Here is an 11,684-nt window from a genome sequence, read left to right as displayed (position 1 = left end):
TCCCCTCTGGATCCCTTTTTGAAGATTGGCGTTACATTTGCCACTTTCCAGTCCTCAGGCACGGAGGAGGACCCGAGGGACAAGTTACATATTTTAGTTAGCAGATCAGCAATTTCACATCTGAGTTCTTTGAGAACTCTCGGGTGGATGCCATCGGGCCCGGTGATTTGTCAGTTTTTATATTGTCCATTAAGCCTAGAACTTCCTCTCTCGTTACCACTATTTGTCTCAGTTCCTCAGAATCCCTTCCTGCAAATGTTAGTTCAGGTTCAGGGATCTGCCCTATATCTTCCACTGTGAAGACAGATGCAAAGAATTCATTTAGCTTCTCTGCAATCTCCTTATCGTTCTTTAGTACACCTTTGACTCCCTTATCATCCAAGGGTCCAATCGCCTCCCTACATGGTCTCCTGCTTTGAATGTATTTATAGAATTTTTTGTTGTTGTTTTTTATGTTCTTAGCAATGTACTCCTCAAATTCTTTTTTAGCATCCCTTATTGTCTTCTTGCATTTCTTTTGCCAGAGTTTGTGTTCTTTTTTATTTTCTTCATTCGGACAAGACTTCCATTTTCTGAAGGAAGACTTTTTGCCTCTAAAAGCTTCCTTGACTTTGCTCGTTAACCATGCTGGCATCTTCTTGGCCCTGGCGGTACCTTTTCTGATCTGCGGTATGCACTCCAGTTGAGCTTCTAATATAGTGTTTTTAAACAACTTCCAAGCATTCTCGAGTGATGTGACCCTCTGGACTTTGTTTTTCAGCTTTCTTTTTACCAATCCCCTCCTTTTTGTGAAGTTTCCTCTTTTGAAGTCAAATGTGACCGTGTTGGATTTTCTTGGCAATTGGCCATTTACATGTATGTTTAATTTAATAGCACTGTGGTCACTGCTCCCAATCAGTTCAACAACACTTACATCTTGCACCAGGTCCCGGTGCCCACTGAGGATTAAGTCCAGGGTTGCCGTCCCTCTGGTCGGTTCCATGACCAACTGGTCTAGGGAATAGTCATTTAGAATATCTAGAAACTTTGCTTCTTTGTCATGACTAGAACACATATGCAGCCAGTCTATGTCCGGGTAGTTGAAGTCGCCCATTACTACCACATTTCCTAGTTTGGATGCTTCCTCAATTTCATATCTCATCTCAAGGTCTCCCTGAGCATTTTGATCAGGAGGACGATAGATCGTTCCCAGTATTAAGTCCCTCCTGGGGCATGGTATCACCACCCACAACGATTCTGTGGAGGAGTCTGCCTCTTTTGGGGTTTCGAGCTTGCTGGATTCTATGCCTTCTTTCACGTATAGAGCGACTCCGCCACCAATACGTCCTTCCCTGTCCTTCCGATATAGTTTATATCCAGGGATAACCGTATCCCACTGGTTTTCTCCTTTCCACCAGGTCTCCGTTATGCTCACTATATCAATGCTCTCCTCTAAGACCAAGCACTCCAGTTCTCCCATCTTGGTTCGGAGGCTCCTAGCATTAGCGTACAGGCACTTGTAAGCAGCGTCTCTCTTCAAGTGTCTTTGGCACTTGTAGTTTGGCCTGTGGTAATTTTGCTCTTCTGAATTTATATGCTGTGCCCCTGCTCTCACAATGCCTACTTCTAGGCCTACCCCTTTTAAAATTTCATCATTTCTTTGGTTTTTATCCCAGGGGGGAAGCCAACAAGAGCTGAGGAGGTCCTGTTCAGAACAAATCTCCCCCTAGGATAAAGATATAAAAATGATTACAATTTAAATGGTGTAGACATAGAACCAGTATTATGAATGCAGGGGCACAGGATCGCAATTCAGAGAGGCCAAAGTACCACAGGCCAAACCAAAAGTGCCAAAGATACTTATAGAAAGACACTATATGTGTATTTATACGCTAATGCTAGAAGCCTCTGAACCAAGATAGGAGAATGGGAATGCTTGGTCTTACAGGACAGCATTGATATAGTAAGCATAACTGAAACCTGGAGAAATGGAGAAAACGACTGGGACACAGTTATCCCTGGATATAAACTATATCAGTAGGACTGGGAAGGACATATTGGAGGTGGTGTCATTCAATATGTGAAAGAGGGCATTGAATCCAGCAAGCTACAACCCTCAAAAGAGGCAGACTCCTCCACAGAATTGTTGTGGGTGGTGATACTGGACCCCAAGAATAGTCTAATATGGGGGGGTTCTATTGTCCCCCTGATCAAAATGCACAAGGTGATCTTGAGATGAGACATTAAATCCAGCAAGCATCAAAACTAGGAAATGTCAGAGCTTGGAAAACTACAACTCCCATCAGCCCCAGCCAGCATGGTCACTGGATTGGGCTGATGGGAGTTGTAGTTCAAAAAAAGTAACTTTTCCACGCTCTGGGAAATGTTGTAGTATGGGTGACATCAACTACCCTGAGGCAGACTGGCTACATATGTGTTCCAGTCATGACAAAGAAGCAAAATGTTTAGATACCTTAAATGACTGTGCCCTAGAGCAGTTGATCATGAAACCAACCAGAGGAGCAGTGACCCTGGTCTTAATATTGTGGCACCCAGGACCTACAGTGAGATGTAAGTGTTGTAGAAGCAATTGGGAACCTTGACCATAGTGCTATTAAATTAAACTTAACGTGTAAATGACCAATTACCAAGAAAATCCAACACAGTCACTTTTGACTTCACAGTAAGAAACTTCACAAAGATGAGGGGATTGGTAAAAAGAAATTTGAACAGCAAAGTCCAGATGGTCAAATCACTCCCAAAATGCTTGGGAGCTGTTTAAAAACACAATATTAAAAGCTCAACAGATCAGGAAAGGTATCACCAGGGCTAAGAGGATGCTGGCATGGTTAATGAGCAAAGTCAAAGATTCAATTAGAGGCAAGAAGGCAGTGGCGTACCTAGCATGTTTGACACCTCGAGCGGATTTTTTTTAACACCCCCTCCTCTATACGACAAATTTTGGGCAAGCATTCGGGGGCAAGAGGCGTTGTGCTGACCAGCAAGGGAAGCCGCCGGCTCCAAACGCCCAGAGGCCACCAGGACGCAACTTCAGAGGAGCCTCCGCGCCGGCAGCAGCAGAGAAAGCAGAATGCTGCTGGCTCGGCGGCCATCTCCCCTGCTTCCTTCCCGTGCTGATCCACACCCTCTTTTATCTGCTTAATCCTCGGGTTGTTTGGGTAACATTTGGGGAGGGGAAACCGCCTTCTGCTCCGTTTCCTGGGCTCCACTTCAACCCAGCAGGAAAAGATCCGAATGCACGTTGGGGAGGAGGGAGACCTGGGGTCTTTGCAAACCCGCTTCTCCCAACCCGCGCGCCTCTCCGGACGTGCCATTTCTCCAAGGTGTATTTGCGATGTGTGTGTGTGTGCGCATGCACACGGACAGGTACACTTTTACAATTCCCACTCTTGCATCTAAAAAGTATTCCCTCTTCCTGCCTGCTGCCAGGGATCATTCTTGAGGGTGGCATTGTTGCCAAACAACTCGCGCGTGTGTGTGTGTGTGTGTGTGTTGGGGGGGCATATGCTCTTTTTCACAGTTTCTTGGATTAAAAAATAAAGAGGAGTCTGCGTCGAGAGAAAGGTGCAACCGGACTCCTTGGTCGGTGACACCCCCTCCCCCCCTTGAAAGCAACTGCCATCGAAGTTCCCCACCTTCCCGGTGGTGGCTCACTTGTTTTGCCCAATAAGACAACCAACAAACGTGGGAGCATGCCAGAAAGAGGCAAGGAAAAAACAACAGCAACAACGACCCCCATATTGGTGACCAAACCATCCGGCAGGGAAATCGAACCGAACCGAAGAGGCGCAAAGGGGAACGGGCCGAGGGCGCGGGGTCTGGGAGTGTCTGGTGCTGGGGCCTCCTTCCTAGAGCATGCTACCTCAAGCTGCCATCTTGCCAGGCCGTCCTTTCACTACCTCTTTTGTTAACAGAAAAGTCGATCTGTTACAAAAGGGCCAAACCTTAAGTGTTGGTCTGGCTATTATGGCCTTCAATACCCCAGTAGGCCAATCAGGAATTGAAGACGAGACCTGTTATGTTTCAAACAGTAGCCTTTATTCCTTTGCAAAGGGAGAGATCACCCTATGGATGGGCTCTCTCGTAGAACAGACAATCATTACATTTTATAGGCAGTTTTACGTCACATACATAATCATTGAAGCATCATAGTATCAAAGTGCATTGCTAATCAGAATAAATCATCCGGAACTTTCCTATCTTTCTTTAGTTCCCTCAGCAGCTGCTTCTCATGGCTTACTTCCCTGTTCTATATCTCTGGTTCCTCTATCCTTGACCTTGTTCCTTGATTAGCCTTGTGGGAGAACATCTCAGACTGCTGAGAAAGCATAGAAGCATTTTTGACTTTTGACTTTTGTACTCATTAAGCATATGTTTCATTTTGCACATATTGATTTCATTTCATTGTCACAGATCCCTTTAATTAAAAATCGTTAAATAAATCTGTCTCTTTGCTAGCACAAATATACGTTCTATACCGAATTTGCAAAGACATCAATAGAAATTTGAGTGGCAGGTTCCAGAGTGGTAGTTTGATTTGGAGAGGAAAAGAAACAAGCAACTTGCTCTCCAATATATTCACATATCTATATGTTTCCCTCTCTTCAAAAATAGAAAGTTAATACTTGCCTTCATATAGAAATACTCATCTCTGAGAGGATTTTTTGTTTTATGCATGGGATCTTTTACCTTTCGTTTTACAGTGCAACCCTGTGCATGTTTACTCATTAGGAAGTCGCACCGTGCTCTATCGGACTTCCTCCCCCAGTGGATGGGCACAGGATTGCAGTACCAGGCTGCACACTTGCGAGAGGACGCAATGGAGACTACTTCTGAGTAAACATGCATCGGATTGCTCTGTGAATTACTCTTCCATTCTAGTGGGAAACAAAGTGAGGCCCAAACAAAGCAGATTGGGGGAAACGAGTTTAAAAACAGGCTTGAAAAGAATACTGCTTCTGGGATGGTAGCAATTGGGAAGCGGGTTTTTTAATGTAAGAAAATACTTTTGCGGGCAGTTTAAGATTGAAGTTTTGATTATACAAAGGAGAAAGTGACAGTGGGCGATTTACATTTCCATTCAAATGTAACCCTTACCGCCAATCTTTTATGCGAGGGGCGGCAAACTCTCCAGCATCTGGATGGCCATTCTGCTCTTATTTCTTCTGCTATAATGTGGAGGCACCTCGAGTTTTGATCTAGGGATTTGCCTCGACTAAGAAGGTGGACTGCAGAGAGAAAGAGCCTCGGTGGATTAGTAGGATCCGCCATTCGACTGTCTTTCTTGGTGCGAGTGAGGGAAGCAGGGAGAGGAAGGAGTGGAGAAGGGGCTGCTGTGGGAGCTCGGCCACTTCCCCCATGGGCTCTGCAGCGCAGGCGCCCTGGTGGCTACCACAGGCAGGGGGCAGCAACATGGCAGAGTGAGCAGCAGCTGTATTGGTACCCCCTTATTACTTGCACCTAGGGTGGACCGCTCCCACCTCACCACCCTTGGTACGCCACTGCAAGAAGGCTTCCTTCAGAAAATGGAAGTCTTGTCCAAATGAGAAGAATAAAAATGAACACAAACTCTGGCAAAAGAAATGCAAGACAACAATAATGGATGTTAAAAAGGAATTTGAAGAGCACATTGCTAAAACCATAAAAACCAACAACAAAAAATTCTTTAAATGCATTCAAAGCAGGAGACTGTCTAGGAAGGTGGTTGGACCCTTGGATGACAGTGCAGTCAAAAGTGTGCTAAATCAGGATAAGGAGATTGCAGAGAAGCTACATTAATTCTTTGCATCTGTCTTCACAGTGGAGGATATGGGGCAGATTGCTGTGCCTGAATTAACTTTTGCAGGAAGGGAGTCTGAAGAACTGAGTCTGAAGAACTGAGGCAAATAGATGAGAGATGAAGTTCTAGGCTTAATAGACAAAATAAAAGCTGACAAATTGCCGGGTCCAGATGGCATCCACCTGAGAGTTCTCAAAGAACTCAAATAATTGCTGATTTTCTAACAAAAATATCTAACTTGTCCCTCAGATCCGCCTCCATACCTGTGGTCTGCAAGGTGGCCAAAGTAACACCAATCTTCAAAAAAAGATCCCGGGGGTCTTCCAGAAATTACAGGCCGGTTAGCTTAACATCTGTCCTGGGAAAACTGGTAGAAAGTATTGTTAAAGATAAAATAACCACACATATAAAAGAGTGAGCCTTGCTGAAGCAGCACCAGCATGGCTTCTGCAAGGGTACGTCCGGTCTCACTAACCTATTAGAGTTCTTTGAGAGTGTCAGCAAACATACTGATAGAAGTGATCCTGCGGACATAGTGTACTTAGACTTGCAAAAAGCTTTTGACCTCACCAAAGACCAAAATAAGCTTAGCAGTCATAAAATAAGAGTACAGGTCTTCTTGTGGATCAGGAACTGGCTAGGAAACAAAGCAGAGAGTAGGAATAAATGGACAGCTGTCCCAACAGAGCGCAGTAGAACATGGAGTCCCTCAAGGATTGATATTGGGATCTGGGCTTTTAAACTTGTTCATAAATGATCTAAAACAGAAAGGGATTGTGAAGAGTCCAAAAGGACCTCTCCAAACTGAGTGAATGGGTGGTAAAATGGCAAATGCAATTCAATGTAAACAAGTGGAAAGTTATGTATATTGGAGCAAAAAAATCTTAATTTCATATATGAGCTCATGTGGTCTGAACTGGCAGTGACTGATTAGGAATGAGACCTTGAGGATGAGTGTATAGCTTGATGAAAATGTCGACCCAGTGTGCAGTGGCTGTGAAAAAGGCAAATTCCATGCTAGGGATCATTAGGAAAGGTATTAAAAGTAAAACGGCCAATATCATAAAGCTGTTATACAAAACTATACAAAACTGGTGCAGCTGCATTTGGAATACTGTGTACAGTTCTGATTGCCTCACCTCAAAAAGGGTATTGTACAGCTGGAAATGTTCAGAAAACTTCTTCGCAGAGTGCATAGTTAAACTATGGAATTTGCTCCCACAGGAGGCAATGATGACCACCAACTTGGATGGCTTTAAAATAAGATTAAACAAATTCATGGAGGATAAGACTATCGGTGGCTACTGGCCATGATAGCGATGTTCTGCCTTCATAGTCAGAGGCAGTATGCTTTCAAATACCAGTTGCTGGAAACTGCAGGAGAGTAGAGTCCTCTTGCACTCAGGTCCTGCTTACGGGCTTCCCATGGGCTACTGGCTGGCCACTGTGAGAACAGGATGCCTGATATAGATAGACCATTGGTCTGATCCAGCGGGCTCTTCTTATGTTCTTATATCTCTACTATTTATGCAGCTTCAAGCATGGTTACTTTAGGGATTACCTCAGTTCTCCAAGTGACCAAGCTAGGCTATGGGTGATTGTCAGTCCGGTCTTACGTGTGTTTACTTAAACGTAAATTGTATTCAAGGGACTTCCTCCCAGATACCTGTATATAGGATTACAGCATATATATGGAATCAGAGCTTGAAAAGGTTTTCTCTAGTCTAAAGTTTCCTCATTGATTTCCTGTAGCTGGTTTTCCTCCAGTGAGTACTGGAAGCTTGAGCTGTATCCTGGGTGCACCAGGCAGGAACAGCAGGCAGACTGATGTTACAAATTTCTGATTCCTTCTGTACCTGAAGAGAGAGCTCAAAAGACAGACAACACAGAGATACAGGTAGCATGGGAGGCTACATGCCAGCTTAACACTTGGTTCAAGCCTCACATTCCCTAGCACAGTTGTATGGGTTCTGTGTCTCCCTCCCTCTTCACCTAATCTTGCAGGGTCAGTTGGGACAGAGGTTGTACTTACACTGTGCCTGATTACCGTACATGGAAGCGTGTTTCTAAATGCTGCTCACACACTCTCATTGAGCAAAATAAATAAATAACATTTTCAGAAAGTCTGACAGTTTTCATTGGTGGCAAATCATTATTGTGTGAAACCAGGGAAATAAAGATTAATTGAATCTCAGACCCAGCTCCTGTGCCATTAACAGCAAGGTAGGGAAGAGTGGGTATAAAGGGGACGACGTGAGGGTGAACTGATCTCCCAGTTGCTTACAGTAGCAAGGAAATCTAATCCAGATACAGTTACTGGATTCTGGGAGCATCAAAAGCAAAAACCTAGAGTGCCTGCAAGGTGCTGGCCTTGGCTGCTGCACACCTAAGTAGCCTAAAACAACATTTAAAATAAACACACAGAGAGTAGTATAATAATTATTTTTATCCATAAGATGCCAGTGGTATCCCTCTGCTGGTAAGGAAGGTGGGGAAGGAGGCAAAGGCTATTACCCAGGTCTTTGCACATCAAACTAAGTGCAACCATCCCCACACACATTCTTAGCCAGCAAGCGTCATCTCTGTCACTCAGCCACTTCCCGGACCCTGTCCTGCCACCAACTAAGGCACACCTGCCCAAGCAAACATTTCCCCCTGGGGTGCAAAAATGTTAAAATACTGCAAATGCCGCAAAGTAGCCAAGGAGACTGGGGGAGGCTGCTTCGCACACCAAGCACAAACACAGTATTCACACATGCACACATCATCGTCTCTCACCTCCACAGTTCTTTATCTCCATTCTGCTGCTGCCTACTTCTCTTCCATCAATGTCCTTGCCCTCTGGCTCCTTTCTCCCTGCACTCCATTCTTCACCACCACCGTCCATTTTTTTAAACAATTGTTTTCCACTTCACCTGACTCGCTCTCCACCTCCTCCCTTGTTGCCTCCTAAACACCCACAGAGCATGAGGGAAGAGCGACGCTGCACAGAAGCCCAGTTTGAGGGACATGATTTTCATCCACAAATCAGAGGAGCAGAAGACTTCTCCTGCTCCTCCCCCCTCCAAGTAATGCCCAAAAGTAATGCTGGAAACATTACCATTTGTCAGGATGCAGGATTGGGGCCCTGAAGTTTCAGGCGATGAGGAGAGGGAGGGGGTCATTTGGACAGAGTCGTGTGAAGGAGAAGCAGAAGAGGGGGAGGAAATCTCAGAGATAGAACTGTCTGGGAGCGAGGACCTTGAATGTCCAACAGACACAGATTCTTACCGTGAGCTTCCCACACCTCCTCCCCCTCCGAGTTTGGAGGAGTTGGAGAAGGAGGGAGGGCAAGGACGAATCCAACCCCCTCCTGATCCAGGAAAAAGCAAGGAGAAACAGCCAGATGGTTTAAGCATTGCCCCTGCCCCGCTTTCCCCCATACCTGAGTCAGATTTCTCAGAAGGGGAGGGGGCGGTGGCACCCCCTTCACCACGTACAAGGAGACAGCAAAAGAGGCGGCAAAAGAAGGGGGAGAGGCGGGTGTGGATGAGGGCACTTTGAGGCGGAGTGAGAGAATTCGCGCCCGTTTGCCCCCTTCTTAAGGGACAGGGGGAGTAGTGGTTCCTTGTTCTGTCAACTCTCTTCTATGTCGCAGGTTATGTTTAGTAGTTAAAGTTCATGAGACGGCATAGTCTTTGTCTGGATATTACTTTAATAAAAACTGATTTGCTTTCATCAGCTGGTCTGGTTCCTGAGCCTCAACCTGGACACGACACCATTATTCCTCAAAAGTAATAAAATTACTCCTCGTTCTATTACAATCAAAACATAAAGAAATTACCCACTCATTCCTCAGAAAAGTAATACATTACAAGTAATTTGAAGCTCTCCATTCACAGCAGTTTATTCCATTTTCCCAACATTTCCTAATTGATAATTTCTGCATTTTATTTCCTCTTTCACATGATGTAAAAGCCATTTCTGGAAATCTGGCAGAATGTACTGGAAGTTTAGCACTCATTTCAGTGTTAATTTTTTTCAAGAAAAAAATATATATTTGGAACCCCATTAACACCGAAGAGGTGCGTATGGCGCCGACATTGTTGTCCTTTCGGCGCCAGGTTAAGACTTGCCTCTTTGCTATGGCGTTTTAATATGTAACTCATTTTAGTTTAAATTTTGTTGTAATTGTTTCTGATTTCTTGTTTTTACATATGTTTATGCTGTACTTTTATCTTGAGACTTGAGATGTTTTGTATTTTTATATTCTGTTGTTCACCGCCCAGAGAGCTAATGCTAGTCGGGCGGTATATAAATCTAATAAAATAAATAAAATAAATAACAGAGAAAATCTCAGGAGTAAATGGGGTGGTATATCAGCATATAGTTCTTTCCCAATGTTTTCAGGGGGGAATCATGGGGGAAGAGAAGTGCACGTGCAATGACGGTTATTGTTGTGTCACACCATGCCAACTGGTGTGAATGAAATTTAGTGCGACATGGCGGTATATCAGTCAAAAAGCCATAGTTCTATAATGCAACAGGTACTGCAATGTGAAAAGAATGTTAGAAATTGGGGCAGAAGCACTACCATTACAATCAGTAAAACTAACACAATAAACCCCGTGTCTGAATGGAGTCCAAGGTTTCCTTGGATAATCTCCTTGCAGTTTATTTTTATAGCCAGCAAAAAGTGTAAAGGCCAGAAGGTCACCAGTTCAAGATCTGTTATGTATTTTCCTGAAATGAAATAATCCATTTTATTCATTTAATAAATAATAAATAATAAATTTTATTTTTCAGTCGCCTATCTGTCCGGGTTAGGGACACTCTAGGCGACGTACAACAAAATAAAAACAGTGTATATATATATCAACAACAATCAAATATAAGCTAAAAGCCATCCTTCAGTTCATATAACGTAGAATTAATCTATCTCAATCTTGTATGCCTGCCTGAATAGCCAGGTCTTTAAGGCTCGGCGAAAGCTTGACAAGGAGGGAGCATGTCGGAGATCAAAAGGGAAGGAGTTCCAGAGGGTGGGGGCCACAATTGAAAATGCCCTCTCTCTGGTCCGTACCAGCCTAGGTGTTCTCACCGGTGGGACCGAGAGAAGGTCTTGTGAGGCTGATCTCATCAGGCGGCATAATCGGTGATTCTGGAGGCGTTCCTTCAGATATACTGGGCCGAAACCGTATAGGGTTTTAAAGGTCAACACCAACACCTTGAATTGGGCCCGGTAAACAACTGGTAGCCAGTGAAGATCTAATAACACTGGGGTGATATGATCCCAGCGACGGCTATGCTTAATCAAGCGAGCCACCGCATTCTGTACCAGCTGCAATTTCCGGATCATTTTCAAGGGTAACCACACGTAGAGCGCATTGCAGTAGTCTAAGCGAGAGGAGACCAGGGCATGTATCACTCGTGGGAGCAGATGAACAGGAAGGTAGGGTCGCAGACTCTGTATCAAATGTAATTGATACCAAGCTGCCCGGCTCACTGCTGTAATCTGAGCCTCCATGGACAGCTGGGAGTCAAGAATGACCCCAAGACTGTGGACCTGGTCCTTCAGGGGTAAACTCACCTTATTAAACACCAGGTCAGTAATTCCTAATCTTTTGTCTCCCACGAGCAACACCTCAGTCTTATCGGGGTTCAGCTTCAGCCTATTCTCTCCCATCCATCCACTTACAGATTCCAGGCACTTGGACATGGTGTTCACAGCCAACTCCGATAAGGACTTAAATGAGAGATAGAGCTGAGTGTCATCTGCATACTGATGACACTGCAACCCAAAACTCCTGATGATGGCCCCCAGCGGTTTCACATAGATATTGAATAGCATGGGGGAGAGGATAGAACCCTGTGGCACTCCACAATGAAGAGGCCAAGGGTCTGAAACCTCATCTCCCAATGCCAC

This window comes from Rhineura floridana, chromosome 7 (genome assembly GCF_030035675.1).
Source record: "Rhineura floridana isolate rRhiFlo1 chromosome 7, rRhiFlo1.hap2, whole genome shotgun sequence".
Taxonomy (NCBI): Eukaryota; Metazoa; Chordata; class Lepidosauria; order Squamata; family Rhineuridae; genus Rhineura; species Rhineura floridana.
This window is presented reverse-complemented; position numbering follows the sequence as displayed.